Source organism: Nothoprocta perdicaria, unplaced genomic scaffold (assembly GCF_003342845.1).
Source record: "Nothoprocta perdicaria isolate Ctin4 unplaced genomic scaffold, notPer1 scaffold_155, whole genome shotgun sequence".
In the NCBI taxonomy this organism is placed as follows: Eukaryota; Metazoa; Chordata; class Aves; order Tinamiformes; family Tinamidae; genus Nothoprocta; species Nothoprocta perdicaria.
The window spans coordinates 504,555-524,505 of NW_020454705.1; the positions used below are offsets into that span (position 1 = coordinate 504,555).

Below are 19,951 nucleotides of genomic sequence, written 5' to 3' on the forward strand. Positions count from 1 at the left end.
GATAGAATTAGAGTTAATATGTTTGTAGGTCTTCACCTGTCTTTTCCTAGTCTCTTTTTTAATGGTACTGTCTTTTTTGCTCAATAATTTGAGATAGAAGTCACATTTTATAATTGGTATTGCAATAGTGAGTTAAATTTGAAGTCTGCCTGATATTAGTAATGTTACAGCTCTCATTCTTTCATTCTTAAATCTGGTTTTACYGAGTCCACTATCTCTTAAAAAATAGCTGTTTTTTCAGGAAGCACAAAGATCTGTACTTACTCTCTCCAGTTTGTTGATGTGCACTTAATGGAAGGATACATCACTGTGAGTTAACGTCTAAATTTTTAAAAGTTTTTACACATCTTTTTTTCCCCACATGTTCAGATCGTGGCATTTGCATTGGGATTGAGAAAACTACTGCCATTTATTTGGTAGTTGTCCACTGTAAAGCTGTAAAGGGACACATTTAAAAAAAATGTAACTTGAATTAACGAGGGTTATTTTTGTGGGTTTTTTTAATAGTTTTTTTGAGCTGTTTCTATTTTGTTTTTGCTCTAAGGGAAAACACTTGGGCCTTTGTATTTGTTCTAGGTAAATTCTTGGTACTCATCCCTATGGTATCTGTTTCAGCAGTTCCTTAAACATACCATATCTGTGAAAAATGATTCATTCTTTCCTTGCCAGCCTCGTGATACTTTAAGTGATTTTTTTTTTCCTAGCAAATAGGAGGGTATTTTTTGTTTGTATGTTTTGTTTTGAAGGTTATTACAGAATTTAATGTGACAGTGATTTTCATTCCACAGGCTTTCTAAAACTCCCCAGCTTGGGTAGGTCTGCCGATGGTAGCAGTCGATTTGTCTTCTGCCCTGTTATTGCAGAACATTATCTGATCTTTTTGAAATGCACATGAACAAAGTCACTAAGTCCTTAAAAAAGGCAAGTACTCAAATGTTGGGTTTGGACACACTTTAAAGCTCCCATAAAGAATGCTTTTTGTTGCTGAAAACAAGCTGCCAACTTCTTATTATAATGTTCCTAATTGTTCCTAATTTATGCCTTAAAGATGGATTTTAAAAAGAGTCTTTCCTAATTTATTCCGTAAAATGGGATTTAAAAAAAAAGTCTTTTTGTTGTTGTTTTTTGTTTTGCTTCAAGATACTGCTCATGTGCTGGGAGTGATTTACCCTTCTTTTTCCTCATCTGGCCCRTGGTGCATTCCGTACTTTCCTGCTGTGTGCACATGTGCTTGAGCTGTACACTCTCCTGTGCTGGCTGGCCRGGAAACACACTGAGCTCCTGACTGATTTCACTGCTTGCTGTTGTAGTACTAATAATAGTAATAACAAAAGATACCAAATTGCTAACTGTAATGTGAATACTTTTTAGTTGTCTTTACTGTGATTTTAGGATACATCTGAGATTTCTGGGCAAAAATACTTAATCTTCATGTGAGGCACTCAGTACTCTCACGTTGTAAAGGTTTAATATTCCACTTTTTAAAAAGTGTAGAACATGTCTATACTTTATGTTTTATAGAAAGAAAATACATAGACCACTTCAGTAGAGTCCTGCAACTCGATCTCTGCACTAGTTTATCAGCCTGTGCTCCATGAGCTCTGATCACTACGACAGCGGGAGGTAGCTGCCAAAATATAAAATTAAAAAATGCATGTATTCATTTTTAAGTCAAAAATGGGAAATAAACGTTCAGAGCGGTCTCTGTATACTAAAGAACAAAAATATACAAAATACACAAATGGATTTATGGATGATTTTTTTAAGGCTTTTTTTCATTGAGAAGGGAAGTGGTGGGAACACTTGGAGTACTGTAAACGTTWCTTCTGCGCTACGATGATGTTCTGAGTGGTCTAAGGTCCAGCATGTGGATCTGCTCTTGTATCTATTGTGTCAGTTACTTAAAAGGGAACTTTCTGACACTTGAACAAAAAGCCATTTGCTTATGAGTACGCGTCTGTTTAGTTTCCTCTGTTCAGTGTCTTAGAGAAAGAGCCTAACAACTTGCTGGTGATCCAGGCACACTAAGCTATATTTTCTAATACTATCTCAGTTCTTCTGAAAAGAAGATTCCTTAACTTGAGATTTCTCTTGGCCATGTTTCTGTTTTAGACTGAAATGCATTTGGACCTTAAAATAAATTGTAGACCAAAATTTTGAACCTCCTTTTACTTGAAATGATGAAATAGAAAATGGAAAAAATGTAATATGAAAACTAAATGAGTTTAAATKTAATCATAATGGAATAGAATTTCATAATATGCATTCTGTAGAATTCTGCTGTAAATTGCATTGTCATATCTTAAAAATCCATATAAAACTTTGTGTATTTACTTTCAATCCTAGATATTTGACCATTAAAAATAGAATCATTTACAATTACAACTTCTTTTATAAAATTGTTAAAAGAATGCACCACCTCTTATGGAGCACTGCTTATTAATCAATTACATAACTAATCTAAATGAAAATTCCCCCAAACCTTAAAGCTTTTCAAAGGCAGAATAGGCTCAGAAGTTGGAGATCAGCRAGTTGTGGTCTCTGATGGCTGAAGGGTCATACTACTTAAACATACTGTAAACAATTTTTGTCAGTATTGTAGCAAATTTTTGTCAAGTTTTTTTTTATACGGAAAGTAGTTGGCAGTGTTTTCCCGCTTGGGTAAGTTGAAATAAAACGTAAATTGATGAAATAAACATTTGAACTATTTTAATATTTTAAAGCAGGTGAGCTCAGGCAGTGACTGAGAGGGTCAGTTTAGGTTGGACCACAAATGTGACTTGATTCTCAGTCCCATTCCAGAAACTTGGAATGGTCCATATATCCATAGAGACACAGAGGGTGTATCCCGTGTGCTAGTTGGACTGTGCCCTCAATTTGTTAATCTGGGCACTGGGCTATGCAAACAAGTAGTCTCATCTTGGAATTGGGTGTGTTGTGGGAGCTCTTTTGGGATTAATATTCCTTCCTGTTAGAATTTCCTGATTCTTGAGTGTATGACAGAGGCCTGTGGAAAATCCAGGGATTGGATGTTACTTTTTTAGATTGTTGGCTCTTCTGTAGTATCTTAGTGGCAACTTGGAACTTCTTTTAATAGCGTTTGTTTTGTTGAAGTCCATTTGCTGAAATAAGAGGACTTGATACTTGATAAAAGAGTTTGATAAATAATCTGCAGTACTTTGCAGGTCCTTTTTTTTTGCTATTGTTGTCTAAAACCTGTGTTTTAATTCTGATGAAAAACTGAATATTGAATTTTCTTGAAAACAGTACTTTTGAAACCAGCAGTTCTATGTTGCTTTTCAGTGGGATAGATCCAATAGGTCTTTTCCATCATAAACTTCCTTAAGCTACAACAAAAATTGAAATAGTTGAAATTTGGAGGTTTTCACGTTACACAGCTTCAGCCTTACCAAGTCTGACAGAGAAGTTAAATGTGAGTTTTAGTAAGCAGGAAGAGGCAGGTTTCTTCAGAAGAGCAGGGCTGAGCAGCTGCTGCTGTATTCTTCTTATGGAATGAATGAACCATTCAGAGCTCAAGTTTAGAGAGAAATCTAACCTTACAGGTAAAAATCACTTGAAAACCACCTTGACAGAATGATTCTCTTTTTACATCCAGTCATATTGAGAAAAAAAAAAAGTTGTCCCTATAGAGGTGGATAAACTTGATGATTTTGTGCAGTTCCTGAAGTTGGGAACAAAATGCTATTCCTAGGAGGTGTGAAATTCCAAAGAAGGGGAATGTGTCACTGCATACACATGTTATGTGGGGTTTTTACTTTGTTTTGCAACACGGCTTGACTACAGCTTCTGTTGTTCCTAGCTTTATTAGTGCTTTTATATCTGTTTTTTGTAGAGTAACATATAGCTGTATAAGTTTGTTTGAATTTACACACGTGCTTATTGTATTTGCAACATTGGTGCTTGACTTAAAAGAAGTGCGGTGAGAATAAAGATACTGTTCTTGCTTTTAATTCCTCAGTTAAAAAGATTGCACAGAACCTTGAAGCAGGAATAAGCGTCCTATGTGTAAAATGAAAAAAGTGGGAGCAAAAAATAAAGCAACATAATAAAAAYGGGAAAATTGTCGGTTAATTTTGTACATTTGATACACAATTATCTTGTAAGGTTGTCATGATGAAAAACCTTGGAAACTAATATTAATGGAAAAGATAGAAGTACAAGTTACATTAATGTCTTGAATTTTTATGAACTTCAGGTTTAGCTTTTTACAGATTGTCAGAGAACATCAGAATAATCAACCGAGGAACTGAAATGGCTTAATCATCTGCAGGTGATTTAAACGTGTTGGGAAAGTTGGATGTTTTTTCCTGTGTTCTTAAACTATTATTTAGGGCTTCATTTTTGTGGATGAATACAGTTGTGTAGAGCAGTCTGGTTGTGTACAGTGAGCATGTCATCTTTGTAAGTACAAAATAMTTGATTTTAAGGATATTTGCTTATTGTCCAATTTTTGTAGACTTCAAAGCTTACTTACAAAATTACACGGATGCATCACAGCCAAAGAAGCAACAAAGAGAAGATTGCAAGAATAACAGTGGGAAGTTCTTTTTCACTTTAACAGGCTTTTTATTTTGAATTATATGATAGGGAAGGTGGTTTTATTCTCCATTTTTAAGTATTTCACAGAACTAAAGAAAAAGTCTTTGTATTCCAAGTAATCAGATATACTTCAACAAGGTGAAAGAGGAAGTGTAACAAATCTCTAAAAACATGCAAAAATAGTCAGGAATATTTATTATAAATCTTTCTATAGGTGACTGTTCTTGCTGGTTTGGACATTTTAATGTCTACTTGATTTTGTGTAGTTTCCTGCTAGCTACCATAGTTATAGTTATTAGGTAGATACAACARTTAAAAATCAGTTTTGTCTGGCTGAAATAACCAATTTCCAAATTGTAAATGTCCATTAAACAAGGATATTGCTGGCGCAGTGATTATTGAAAACTGGTAGTTGAAACTAATATTCTGAATATTTTGCAACATCATTCATAGCGCTACTATTTTTTTCCTGATTATTTGCTATAAAATAATTTATTCTGTAGTGCTGTAGCTAAGCTCTAAGTGTTTTTATCTGGAGTAAAATTGTAAGAAAAAGACATGAACTGTAAGGCAGTGACTGCAGTACTGTAGCATGCAGTCCTAGTGTAGTGCAGGCTGAAGTTGCTTATAAAAGTTTTAAGTGTTTGAAAGCTCATGGAAAGCGTGAACAAATTCGAATTCTGAAAATTGAAATATTGTTTAGGTAGCATAATCTTTGTATATTAAAGATTAAAGCTTAAGCTTTGTATAYTAAAAATAATTCCAAATTTACATTTGTGGAGTTGGGAAGGCTCCTTCCTTTTGCCTGCCTTGCTGCTGCTTRGGGCCCCCGTGGACTGATGGTGCTGGAGCAGCGAGCGGGGCCGCTCGAGCGGGGCTCCTGTGGGCAGAGGCCAGCGAGTGCTGTAGCTRCAGGCAGCAAAGAGAACGTAACCTGCCAGGTGGCCCCACAGTTACATGTGCCTATACCTGGCAAAAAGGGCAAGAATTCGAGGTAATTAACTTCCTGTGCAAATGTGTTACCATATAGCATGTGAGCTTGATTCATCTCTTCATCTTCTGCAGTCCTTTTAGAAGGTGATATATAAGCCACTAATTGTGGAAAATGATGCTCTGCACACCTTGCCCAAGAAAGGTGATATGCACAGTTGCTTTAGCGAAGCAAACCTGTTCACTTGGTATTTTTTTTATTTGAAGAAAATATGTAAATTGCAGTTTTGAAGACTGGAAATTGCATGTCTTTAAAAATGGGAACTTCTTCACTGTTTAATACAATATCATAGCGTGGTTCCATATATAATGTAAGCACGTAAGGGGTGGAGCGTGTGAAAGGTAAGCGGCAGCTCCGGTTTTAAACAACTTTGGATCAAAAGCCTTTTCCAGAAGACACAGGAGGAGAACACTGTAATTGTGTAAAACAGTTTTATCTTGTGTTTTGTTGCGCTGCGGGGCATCAGGCTTCTCAAGCTTCTTGCATTGGTCGAGTAGCTGTTCCACATCTGAAATGTTCAGAACCAGAGATGCGCCAAATAATGCAAGTAAAGTTTCTGCCTGGGTGGAGAATGCAGTTACCACATGTCAGACACTGAACTGTTAGAGTTTTGAAATTATAAAATACTTGTGTGTATTGAATTACCGGTTTATAAGTGTCAACTTGCTTGGCATTAAGGGTTGGCCATGCTTTTAGAACTACCATGTTTTATTTGTTGATTGATTGTTGCCTTGTTATCCTTTGTGTAGCTTTTGTAATGTCACTTCAGTTAATGTTTGTTTTGCCTCATTCAGTCTTGAATCACAGCTGTCTGTATCTCAAGGTTTATTCACCCTCACATTTAAGTGCAAGTGCCCATCTAGAAGGAAGACACTGKCATATTTATTATATGACTATAAAATTTGGGAGTCTTTTTATTGCTAAGCTTGTTTCATGTTCACTCTGTGTGTTTTGGGCAAAAGCTGCTTTTCCTGCCTCTTACAGGGGGAAGGAGGATCAAGCCGTTAAAATGGGATTATTAGGAAAGTAAGCTGAAATCACTTTATTGTTTCCAGAATGAGTGGCTCAGGATGAAACCACTTGATCCATCTTTCTGCATGATTACATCTAGATTTTATTCTCTTTACGGGCCATTTCAGTGTTTATGTAAACATTTTTTCTCAATTAAATCTTCGTAGATGATGTGCTGTTTTTCTAATACGTAGACACAAGCATCACAAACGTGTAAAAGTGTGTTAATAAAAATGGTTTTATTTTTGGTCTGAATGTTACTAAGTCTTCAGAGTGTGTTGAACATGACTTCATAATTTTTAAAATGAATATTAAAAAATATATTTAGGGGGAATAGACAGTCCGCTGCATATAAGAGAAGTTTCTGTGCAGGATGTGTGAAGAAATGTTGCTCTTGCTTGGGTTGCATTGTGTTAATGGACTTGGAGTTGTTTACACAGCTTTCCTAATRGAAAGAGTGAAAATTCATTCTGAACAATTAAAACTAGTATTTGTGTTAATTTTAGCCAACTTTAGACGTAATTCACTATGCCAGCATCTTAGCAGTAGGCTTGGTAAGATTAGGCACGTTTGTGTGTTTTGGGTTTAGCTTTGCACTAAGAATGTATGAAACAGGAAAGCTCAAGCAAGGGCATTACTGAAGACTGATGCATATTTKGCTTTTAAGCCCACTCAGATAAAAGCTAATGACAGGTTAGCATTATGCTTAGGACCTTTTGACTGCAATCTTGTGTCTTTTTCCACTTCCAGTTATTCATAAACCTGAATTTTCTAGATGCCTGATACTTGGAGGGAAAAATTAATTTAAAAAATTTGCCCACAGCTCTGATACTAGTATTTGCGCTTGTAATTTATTGCTGTAATAGTTGTATTCACAACTTTAAAGGTCATATTTTTAGATTTTGTGGGGAGGAAAGGGGTTGATTAATTGTTTATTACTTACTACCAGAGGCCTCAAAAGGAAAGAAAAAAAATGTTTGAAACATGATACTATTGTAAAAACTTCCTTAATTTTTAAACAACTATGAATCTTCAAACCTACTTAATGTCAAGGAAGCTGGATGGTGCATCTTTCCAAGAAAATGGTAGGCCTTTCTACTTTTAGCAGGTATTTAAAATGTTTGTGAAGTATTAGAGTGTTAAATACCTTCCTGGCCTGCCCCAGGTTATGTAGAATCTCAGCCATCGCATTTTCTCACTTTCCCCAAAACTTTAAAAGCAGTATGAGGAAATAATGTGGGTATCCTGATCCTTTTTTTCCCTGTAGAATTTCATTTCCAATTCTATATTTGGGGTTTTCTCTTTATTGTGAATGGCTTTCATGTTTCCTGATGATACAAGTGTTTTAAAACTTTGTTCAGGAGGCTTTATTGCAAAAATTGACAAATAGATTAAAGAGAAGATATCAAATACACAGTAAAAATAAAAGTGGTTCTTCATCTGATTCTCCATTTCTTCACATCTCCCCATATGCATGTTGTTAACATGTGTGCATCAATGTAATGTTGAAAAAAGGATTTTCAGCACTTTGTGTTGCAAAAGTCTTATGTCAGTTCTGGTTTAATTTCTTTTTAAAGTTTCTCACTAGTGCAAACAAATACACAAGAATTAAATGAATAAAATAAAATTTAGATAAATGCCCTACTCATAGACATATGGAGATAACAATATGGAAAACTTCCATAGAAAGTAACCTTTCCCGGATTTTACAGATGTGGGAGATACTAATATGGAAAAACATGTATTTTTGATCTGATTTTTTTGTTTCTTAACATTTTTTCATCTCCACCTTTCAGCATAATGTAAGCTACCATTAAGATTAAAAAAGATTAAAATATGACTTTTGATAAACTTTATCTAAAACTCCTGACTGCTCTTTCAGTTCTGCTAAAAACAAAAATTATGTAAATAAACTATGTACCTTGATGGGCAAAAGTAACCTGGAAACCTGTGTTTCATTATGGTATAGAGAACAAGAATAGTGACTAGATAGACTTGATTAGTTTTCTCATTTTTAAAGCTTTGTCTAAATAAGCTAAAAGAAGCCAAGATGGAAATTATTGATGCAAGCAAATGCTCATAATGTTGCTATAAGAAGGGAAAAAAAAMTGTAATTTGATTCTTTTATTTCTTCCCGTAGAGAAGTGCATGCTCGGTCATGAATTCAGAGAGCTGCTGTTGAGAACAACCGCTGCCCAGCCCTGCTCTCGCTGTCATTGCGGGGCTGTTTTGGCTTGGCAGCAGCAGGCCTGACAGTGACAAAGAGCAGGAACAGAGCTACCAGGATTTACATTCATGAAGAACATGATTCTCTTGCCAAAGTGATAAATCTAAGTAATTAATAGTTCGGCAGTCAGCACCCGAGGTAGCYTGTCTCATGACTGGGTATCTCTACAGCTATATTTCATCCCACTTCTTTGAATCAGGTGCTGCCTTTGGTTATTTCAGGAGCTGCTTTTCCAGCAAGTGTTCATTTTTCAAGAGTGTTTCCCTATATCCCGCTCTGCTTAGTGAATTTAAATCGCACAGTGGCAGCTGCTGTGCACTGTGGGGGACAGTGGCCATAGGTATGGAGCACATACGCTGGCTCTTGCTCAGGGCAGCCTATAGGGCAGCCTGCAGGCAGCTTGGCTTGGTCCGTCCTGGTGGGATCATTGCACTGCRCTTCCCAGTGTCAGCTGCACGACTTACAAACACGGTGTTGATGTGAGCAAGTGTGGATGGGAACTTGCCAATAGCACGCGCAAAATTTGAAAAATAAAAAGCCATTGTACTTGTATGATCATCCATGGAAATTCTTTTAATATTTCAGTGTGTCCTGTGGAAAATGAATGTGTTGGATGGCTATTTTGGTCTCTTATGTCACTAATTTTGTACTGAAGCAGTTGTCTCAGCTCTACCTTTGTCTCTCAGTGCTCCCTTGGGGCTGTTAAACTGTTGGGCATTTGCTTTAGTTTACACAGTGTGACATGAACTAGAATCACCCGTGCTCTGTGAGAGCACCTTTGCAGTCAGGTGTTGACCAGCTGCAGTCTTTGGTAGAGCTCAGAATCGAGAGAAATCATCCAAGATAGATTTTAAATACCCCAAGAGTCCCATTAAGAGGAAGCAGTAGCAGGATAGGAGGGCTAACCATAAACCTTGATACTGTTCCGTTAAAAACAGTGGAAGAGTCTGGTAACAAGTGAATGTTCTTTCTGCCTCTCAAAGAAAGTGGTATTTCAGTGCACAGAGCTTTGGATTTGAGATATGGACTGTGTCTGAGCAACATGGAGCTTCTTTTCAAGACATAGTAAAGGATGTTTGTAGCATGCTAGAATGGATGGGTTTTTTCCTTTTCTACATGAGAAGTTATAAGCAGGTAACTATGAAGCACCAGCATTTGTATTTTAGTCTGTTCATAAGCATTTCTCATGTGTTATTTAAAAATGTGTTGCTGAACATCTGCCTTTAACTTATATATGTACATTTTTAATATGTGGGCGTTTTAGTATGGGCTTGCATCTTGAAATCTGAATGAACCCTGTGTACGATGAAATTTAATGCTAATTGCCTGATTCAGAACAGCTCGATCGAGGATGAGGCCAACTGGTCTGACTTGGATCCTAAGATGACAGCAAAATGAATTTCCCTATTTCTTACCACGTAGTCTTAGCCTTGTTTTGTACAAAAGTGGTGTGAACTGTCTTTTAAGAAATAAAAAAGGTTAATGYTAGTGGTAGTCCTAAAAACACACTGACACATAGCTGGCAGTTCAGTCTGTTACCCAAACTTGAAAATACTGCTGCTGTTAACTGCTAGGTGTCTTGCTTTTGTTCAGTCCCCTTTATTACACAGGTACTTCCTTAGCTACACGGCAGCTTGGGCTTGATACTCTATTGATACTGTATTTGTCTGATACTTAGAACTATTTCACATCTGGTAGGAACAATGCCTTCAGTAGGAAGTAATCCCTATTTAAATTAGAGTGAGAGAAGGAAGCTGCTAAGTGGGAAGTTGAGGTAAATCTCTGTGGAATGGCAGCAACATGTTCAGCTGTAGGAATAGGAAGCTGTCATAGGAAGCTGGGAATCTCTGCACTAATCCTAGAGAGCTGAATTCAGGGAATACTGACTTGCCTTCCAAGTGTATCACGGGTTCCTTGGCATTGCTGTGTGCAGCTTCAGCTCAGGGCTCCACAGCAACCTGCTTAGACGAGGCAAGTGCAGCCTGCTGTTCGTCTGTGAAGACTACATATGTAATATTGAAACACTGAAGTGTTTCATGGCTACACAACAAGTCTTCATGAGAGCTATTACCTTTATTCAGCGTTCTCTTGTGTTTCTTTTTGTGAACAGGTCTCATGATTTCAATGGACCAATAGAGCATGTGCAGGATACACTGCAAAACATTAACGCTGTGTTTTCATCTGTGTGAAATACACATTCTGTTTCCTGCCTTTTTCCAATCCAACACATTTTTTTTCTCTATAAAATATGTTTCATTACATTAAATGGTATTTATTACAGTACAGGTAGCTACTTTGTCATGGTGAAGCTATTAGAGGTAGGAAAAGTCAATGTTCCCACAGTACAATTGAGTATAGGAAAGAAATTATTTAATTGCAAAAACAGAAAATATCAGATCTAAGTAAAACTTTTGACTTTAATGGTGTGTATGAATAAACATAAGCTCTGTTAGCTACTAAGCCGTGCCTAGCTCCTGAATGCTTCCTCACCAGGAAGGTTGCACGTGTTATTCAGGATTGCTCTGTGCTCAAGTGAAGCACTGCAGCAATGAGAGCTCTGGGTGAAACTCGAGTTGTTGAGGTTTACATAGAGCAGAGGTGGCCCTTCCCTTTCCCCAGCACAATCCTGTGCCTTAAGAAGCTTTAGTCCCACAAAGATTTTTTTTTCAATTCAGCTGTCATTGTTTTGAAAGAGGAAGTTAGGACACGGGCCTTACTTGGCACCGGCTTCACAAATGACAGGTAAGGAATCCTGCAGGAGGGAAAGGGGAGGTTGTATAAGGTTGTATAAAGCAGCATTACTAGTGCTTATTCTGAAATCATGCTCAGTACCTCAGTTAGTTTTATGGTTCCTTAGTAATACGGCTTTTGAAATTAACGTTGTGTAATGCAAAATCCAGGAAGTTTCCCTTGAAACTAGAATGCCTTTTCACTGTTTTTTTTTGAAGGATAAAATATCTTCAAACTACTGAGGTATTCACATTTCAGCTCTGGGCACATATTCTTCTAATTGCAAAGACAGCAGTGATTTTCATTGGTGTTACAAAATGTAAAATCTGTGAAAACCATCTCTTAAGCTTTTGCTTTAAAAAAAAAAAAAAAAGCTTTTGCTTTTTTTTAAAAAAAATTCATGCGAATCAAAATTGATAATAAAAATATGCAGGCATATTTAAATATCTCTATTTTAGTGGTGGTCTTACCTCAGATTGCATAGTTGTAAACCTCTTTGCACAGTGCATAGCACAAAAATATCCTGCCTTTTGGCTCAGCGTTAGTGCTAGAGCAGTATACATAATACTTGGATTTGTGCTAGTTATGTTGGTTTAGCTACATATAGTCAGCTACTGAACTGTAGTTTAAGTTAAATTTACTCCAAGTTCTGTGTTTAAACACAAGCTATAAATGGCTGTGACGGTCACTTACAAAGTTTCTGGAAAGTGACTTAAAAACCCACTTACGAAATGTTAGCTGTAGTTCTAATGCTGAGTGATACCACTGGGTTTTGGATCCTTGTGATCTGTCGAGATATTTTTATTTTTATTTTATGTCCTAGATATTTGTTAGTGTTTCTGGGTGAAAGAGATGATGAGGGTTAGGGATTTCCCCATGCTCTTTCAGCAATTTTTACGTCCTAGCTGTTAATGATAAGGTCAAATAGCATAAAATGTTGATGAACTGACAAACTGTCAAGCGGTACGCGCCTCGTGAAGGCAGAAACTGCCCTTGCTTCACTCTCCGTGCGGATGTGACCATTGCAAGCAGAAGTCAGGACATCAGAAGGAAGCCTCTGCTGCATGAATGCCAACAGATATAGGATGGAAAATTATGAAAATCACCTGCATTTTAGCCACTGTTCTCGTCGTGATGCAGGCATATTAGTGAATATAGAGATTGGGCCAGTAATGCAAAATCTCTGATTGTGTTGTTTCTTGTAGGAGTATTTTAATGAATATTTATAGGTACAACATTTCATTTAAAAATGTAATCATGTAGTAAACAATTCTGCTCTGTTGTGGTATAGAAATGTGGGTGATAGTTAAGAATTTAATTCCCCTTCTATTTATCAGGTCCAAAGCTTGAAATCAYCCTAAGTCTCTGATTTCTGCCGAAGAATTGAGCTTTCTTATTAAACGTGCAGTATTGGGGAGCAGTAGCCTCCCCAATCTACTATCAAGAATTTTGCAATGTACTTAAAAATTTCRGTGTGTTGAAATTTGTGTCTTAAGCCATATACTTAGATGAAATTTCTGCAGTTTCTGATTAAAAGTTGGAATATTGATAAACATATCCATCATCCCTCTAATATTTAATATTCAGCTCCTGTTTGAATAAAGTCATGTATTACAGACAAAATGGAAGAAATGTGTCCCTCGAAAATAATATTGTTACTAGTACTGGGACCGTGTTGGTCAGTACCAAAAGCCTCTGTTTAATTTATTTGAAAATCTGATTCCAGGAGAGGAATATTACCCTGTTCACAATCCCCTTTCCCTTCAAGGTGCTAACTTCAGGTACATTGCAGCTTGTAAATCAAAAATCATGTAGCAGATGTGAAAAGTTCTTAGTCATCATCTAGATGAAGGAAAATGAATGCCTTTTTGGCTAAGTTAAGTAGTGTTTGTTCTTGCTTATAGGAACTTAATTTGGCGTTGTGAGCCTTATTTTGGTAGTGTTTTTTTTCTGCCTGAAGTGTCTGCAAGTACATGTCCTTAAGGAAAATTCGGGGAATGTAGGATTGTAAAAGAGTATGTTGGAGTTAACCTCCTGTAGTCACTGGCAGCCGTGCAGTGATGTGCAGCTGCTGCTCAGCCTCTGAACCTCTGGTAGTTTGGTTGTGGTTAATGCAAAGCTCTGGCTTCAGCAGGGTCTACCTGTGCTTAGGGTGAGCAAGATCCAACAGACTGGAGTGAAAACGAAGAAAAATATGGAGAGGATGTGTTTGACCATGTAAATATGTCTARTACTGTATCTCCTGTTTAGCTTTGGCAGCCAGTGTTGTTATCTGTTGCATTTTGATAGGAAGTCCTCCCCAAATGCAAATAGCAGCACAGCCCTGCAGAGCTTCCCTGCAGTGTCGGGGTCCCCTGTGCTGCTCCCAGTAAATGACCACAAGGGATTTGTGTTATCCTGGGAGCACCTCGGAGCTGCAGCTGGTGCTTTCGGTGTCACGGCTGGTGGGCATGGCGCTCGCCAGGGGCTGCGGGCACCTGCTYGTGCTAAACGTCCCGCTAAGCCGGGCTTTACCTGTGCTGCTGTTCTGTGGCACTAGGTGACCATCTGGAAGTAGACATAAAGGGGAAAGCGGGGGTATTAGGGGAAAAGATCATTACAGTAGTAATTTACAAAAAAATTCCTGTTAATTGGAGGGGGGGAAAAAAGGCCAGGGAGGAGGCTACATGTTGTACTGTCAAGCTGGTAAGACTGAGCTGTGTATGCTCTGAGAAGGAAGCTTCCAGTGTATGGAAGTGCGCAGGATGAATGTAAAAGGGGCTGCGGTGCCACCCTGTCCCTGCTTTCGGTCCCGGCATGGTGTGGGGGGCAGTGTGGACCTTGTCCTCCTGGAGCTTCAAACCAGAAAGCAGGGGAATAGTGTGTTAGACTGCACAGCTTGTGAGTTAGAGCTAGTAACGAGCAGCTGCTTCTCCTTTTCCTTTCTCCCTTCATTATGGCACAGCATATACCTAATACTGTGTTGCTTCATTTTATGTCCTGGCAAAGCAGCGCGTCTTCTCTCTGCAGAACACGTGTTTATCAAACCGCCAGCCTTTTGGAATATTTCAGATACATTTTACCAAGCACCTAATGTCCCTGCTGAGCTTTTGATTATTTTTCAGAATAATTAAGTTTTATCACGAATGAAGAAGATCCTGTGTCTGTTACTTTCACAATTGTTTAGCCGTGTTGCTGCTTACTCACAGATTTCCCAGCATTAGCTGCTAGGTTATAGTCAGGTTTAAGAGTAATTACAGTTAATTAGTGTCTCATGCTTTGGAGGGAGATTGGAATGATCTTTCATTTCTTGTGGGAATAGATCTATGAAGAAAAATGCAGCAGTGAATACGTGTTCTTAAAAATCATTCTGTAATTGCTTTGTGCATGTTAAATAGTGGTGAATGGGAGAAGCAGCAACGCGGCCGCGTGGTCCTGCGGGCTGCCCGTGAGGGTCCTTCTGCAGAGCATCGTGGAGGGCTCGTGTGAGAGACCTTCTCACCAGCTCTGCCTTCCTGTAAGTGTGAGTGCCCAAGGAAAAGAAAACGGAAAAGAAGAAAACAGGAACGAGAGGAAAAAATGTCAGTAACGGGAGCTGGAGAGCCTGTGCGCTGGTATCTGGGGGGTTTAGCCTTGCTCATGGTGGCTTTGGGGTAAGGAGAATGTCTCCTACCAGTCTTTGTGCATAACGTTGACCGAACGTTTCTCAGTTTGTGGCTCCTTTTAGGAAGCATACATTTAATTTCAGCCATGGAAGTAGTTTCCCCACGTGGAGATGGTGTCCTTGGAAGCTGTGTCCACGTTGGACACATGCTAGTCCTGGCAGCCATTCCCGCCTCCTGCCTTAGTTCAGCACTCGGAGCTCACGGCTGTTTTGTACCTGACCTATTAACAGATTTGAGCCGTGCCTGCCAAACGATGGCTCTCGTTCCACAGATTAGGATGCTGTGCTCTGGGATACCTGTTTGTAATGGGAAGCTGAAGCTCTGCGCTGCTCCCTGGGTGCTCCCAGTTTCAGGAACRCCGGCGGGCGGTGAGCAAGTGCTGCCCTGTGGGCTGAACCCCTGATCCCTCGTGCCCGGAACTGCCCGTCACGGCCCTGGCGCTGCACTGTGTGCCCAGGGGCGGTCGCCCTTGCTGKGAGCGCGGCCCTGGGTGCTGCGTCCACACAGGCCCCTGCCGCGCCGCCGCCTGAGGCTCTTGTGAGGCGGCCACGGGTGCGAGGGGCCGCTCCGAGGTCGGGCTGTGTGACAGAACGTGGAGCTGGAGCTGGGCATGCAGCTCCCTTGTTTCCCCAAGCCTGACCAGCACTGCGCTCCTGCGGCTCTTGGATCAAACTTGCCCTGTCTGGAGCTCCTGGGGTCTGCAGCGTGTTCCCAACTTGCGCTGCAGGTTGGGTTAAACCCAGCAAGTGTTACAGTTCTTAGGAATTCTTCTAAACTTGAAGAGTTTGTGAAGAAGACGCAACTTAATAGGGGAGCAAGGGAATRTGTGTGTTGGTGAGAGCTACTTTGAGGCCTGAACGAGTGGCAGAGGGAGCTGAGGAAGCTGCAACACTTTAACTTACTGTTTTGGGTGGAGGATCTTGAAGGAGACCCCCCCAGAGTTCAGGATGGATACTCTAACATAGTCGTTATGCAGAGCGCCATTTGAATATTTACATTTTAATATATGTATTCTTAAAAGTAGGAATAAAATTACATTCTTGTTCAAAGTTGTAGGCACATCTGTGAATGTGAGGAAATTACTAGAGATTTGATGCGGCAAAGCCTTAACTCTCACACGAATTTATAACGCTTTTTAGCTTTTAGTATTGAAATGCATTTTAGTGACACACACATGCAGTTTTGTCCCCAGGTGTTAATAAAGCAGCACTGTTTTGCTGAATTTATAACTCATGTAATTCATTTTTTTTTCATAATTTACGTATTTTAAGTATTAAGTATGGACCACAGCAGGCTGWCGAATGTGGAAAAGAGTGTTTCTGCTGTCAGACCTTCCAGACAACTTAGTGAGAGCAGTTACCCCCATTTTGTTAACAMCACTTACGTGCAGGAATCCAAGTATTTCAGTAGCAGAGCACGAGAGGGAGCTCTTTCGTCTCGGGTACTGGCAAACCGAGCAGAAAGCAATTTTGTTTGAGTGTGTGCGTTGTTAAAACCCTCCCAAAAGAAGGTGGAACTTGGGAYGAGTGTCAGGAGGGGATTTGTTCTGATCAGGGCTGCACCGGCTGCAGTTCACACTTGAGTACAAAATGTGGAAACTTGATGGGGCTCTTGAACCAGCTGCAGTTGTCAAATGTTAGGGAGCAAGAGTGGGAGCCCTGTGTAYAGGAAACTGCGGGTAAGAGGAGCTGGAGAATAGGAGGATTTGTCTGATGCTGTAAAGATTCATTAAGAGCTGTTACGCTAGTAAAAAAAAGTGGGTATTTGAGGGGGACAAAAAAAAGCTATTGTATTTTCTACTTGGTTTCAAATGTTCTGGTTATTTACTGTCTTTTTATTTTTTAGGATCCTGTTAGAGTGTTAAAATGCGGATGAAGATGGCCTTGTGCAGAATCCTGCTCTGCCTTGCGACTACATAAAGGCAAGATCCTCAAACGAGTTCTAGTATAAGGTATGTATTGGGTTATTTAACTTTTTTCAGCAATTACTGAAATTAGGAATCTGCTTTTTGTTCACATTTACCAATTGCAGTAGAATAATTCCACTTAGACTGCAACTAGTATTTACTTTCAGATAATTCCTATCTGTTCTTTGCCTAATTCCTGCCTGCTGCTGGGTGTTTCTCAAGCRCACGGAGGCAGCTTTGCAGGTAGCTCCCTGACGTGCCTGGCGCCCCAGACCACAGGCCGCCCTCGCGGGGCAGTGTCCCAGCTCGGGGGTTTTGCTGCTGCCTCGTGCTCAGGATGCAGTTACTGTGCCCCGCGTCGTCCTTCCCAGAGCCTATTCCCACATCCATCTTTGGGATGTGCCGGGAATCTGATGTGGTCTGGGCAGCTGGGTTTGCTATAAAACTCGGGTGGAATTTGGCTGCCTGGCAGTAGGGATTGAGTTGAACCTGCCCTAGGTGTGGGTCTGTCAGGTACCAGTTTTAATGGGATATTTATACAGCTTGGTTCAGCTTCCAAAATATCAATTACTTTTGTAGACCGCAGATGATTTTAAAAGCTGACAGGGGGGTGAGATTTGCAAGTTATCCTGAAATAATGAGGAATTTGGGCGGGTTCTTCCATGCCCATGTTTGACCTAGTGCTGAGAGCTGCCTGTTCTCTTTGCTGCCAACGCCTCCGCCGTGCAGGAGCAGTGTGAAAGGCCCAGGGTATCTTTGGCATCCGAGGGGCCCTCCCGGTGCCCCCGGCTGAGGGAGCGGCCAGCAGAGCCCAGCTGTGTCCCGAAGGAAGCAGTAGAAGGAAAAGTGCTGGGTTTATGTCTGCCAAAGTAAACTCCTAAGAAGTCTCCCTCTGCAGCTGAGTCTGAGCAGGTGCTGGTCTGGCGGTTCTCCTGAGTCACAGGTTTCCTCCCCTCAACSTCTCTGTTCCCTTCCTGTGCGGGGAAGAGGGGTGGCCAGGGTGCCTTGGAGGCGCTAGTCTCTGGGCTGGGCCGTGCAAAGGCCGGCTGCGAAAACGGGCAGGGGGGCAAATGAGGCCAAATCAGCCCTGCTCAGTTTGCTCTTCCCAGCCTTTAGATGAGCAGTATTTTAGGGAGGCAACTCCCTTCTTCAGCTCTGGGAATGCACTTGCTTGCAGTTCAGTTATACCAGGACACACATTGGGCTCTGATTTAATTTCTAGTGAAGCCAAAATGTTCTCCTGGTCTTTTTGCTGCTGAAACGTCTAAAATGTGGTGGGGTTTTTTTTTAGATAACTGCTTGGTGCTGCTATCTAGAGCAGCATAAGCGCCTCCCAGCTCCTGATCCATCCAGGTGTTTGTGAGTATGTGCAGCTCAGTACTTGGATTTTGCCCTTAGCTGCAGTTCAGTTATGGAAACACTTTCTCAGGCTTTTTTTTTTTTTTATTATGGAGATTATCTTACACTTCAGCCTCAATCTTAACTTCTCCAAACATTGTACTAGGTTTCAGTGGAAGCTGCCAGAGGCCATTGAGCCTTGGGAACAGAACCATTGCACTGGGCCGTGCCGGGGTGCGAAGTTCTGCCCTTCAGGTCACACCGAAAGGATGCTCCGTGGTGAGAATACGTGATGTTTTTGTCGTGGGAGCCGTGTTTGTGAGGACACCTGGGTGCTGGGTAGACGTGTGCTGCGTCCTGCCTGTGTTGCTGGTGTGCAACACRTGTCAACACGCCAGCAGTCCGGTAAAACTGGGCTTAAATCCTGGCACTGGCTGAATGGTGGAGAGGGACGAGTGGGGGCGGCTCTTGCTGGAGCTGCCCCTCGGTTGTGCTCCTGTGTGTGACKGTTTCAGTCGTCCTGCAGACCTGGGAGACGGGGCCAGTTGTTGGTGTAGGGTGATGGAAGGCAGGGGGGCTCATCCGCACGGAGACGTCCTGATTCCGGGCTGTTCAGCTGCTTTTCCACCCACAGTGGAAAAGAAGCTGGAAAAACCTGCTGCCGTTCAGGATCCCGCTTGCTCGCTGAGAAGCAGAAGCTGCAGCCGTGAGGTCTGATACGCATCAGCAGGTGGTACCTGAGGCCAGGTTGAGCATCGCCTGCGAGAGACAGCGTTGATGCTGAACTTGGCTTCTGACTCCTGCCGCAGCCTAGATGGAGCTGGGAGGTGGGTTTAGCTTTCAGGTCTGTACTACTGTTCTGTGGTAATGACGTTGATAAAAGGAATTACATTTCTGGATACTTCAATTGGAGTCAAAGTAAATGATGCCTAAAAATACTGTTTCCAGGCTAAATGTTGCATTTGTATTAGTAAACATTATTGGAAGTAAATGAGTAATACTCATATTAAAGCACTCATGCAGTAAGGGAAAGTACAGTGCCAGGACTTAAAGAAACACGAAAGTCAGACTCTTGTTTAAGCTACTGAATCAAGTTCAGTTAGGCCAGTTGTGGTAGTTATCCAGTAGGAAAGGGGTGAGGCAGCAACAGCTTAAAAATGGTGAGAAGATGTGAACCAGCTGGGAGACCTAAGCTGCGGAGAGAGTTCATGAGCCGTGCAGGGAAGTGTTGCACTTGCAAGCTATAATAAAAGCATTTGCCTAAAACGGCCTAAAAGATGAACAAGAAAGAAAAAAACATGAAAATTTATTTTGCTGTATTAGATGTCAACATTGTGCTGTAACATATTACCAGTGTAACTACTTTGGAGGGCTTATTTTTCCAGTAAAATTATTTAAATATATTTTCCAATGAAATTATTTCTAATTAATCTATGACTAGCAGGAGGAGCGGGGAGGAGCAGTGTGAAGAGCCCAGGGCCGCGAGCAGCCCCGTGAGGCTGAGCAGAGGGAGGCGAAGGCGGCGCTGGGCCCAGGCGCAGCGG

The 19,951-nt window shown here is 40.6% G+C and overlaps 1 protein-coding gene across 1 annotated transcript in view; it reads left to right on the forward strand.

Moving 5' to 3' along the window:
• PSPC1 (paraspeckle component 1) overlaps positions 1 to 19,194 on the forward strand; it is a 56,907-nt gene extending 37,713 nt beyond the window's left edge. The window contains exons 7-9 of the transcript XR_003248655.1: positions 17,009 to 17,114; positions 18,574 to 18,686; positions 19,042 to 19,194. The gene's annotated coding sequence lies outside the window, so the exon portion shown is untranslated. The remainder of the gene's footprint in view (positions 1 to 17,008; positions 17,115 to 18,573; positions 18,687 to 19,041) is intronic.
• Positions 19,195 to 19,951: the final 757 nt, after the last annotated feature.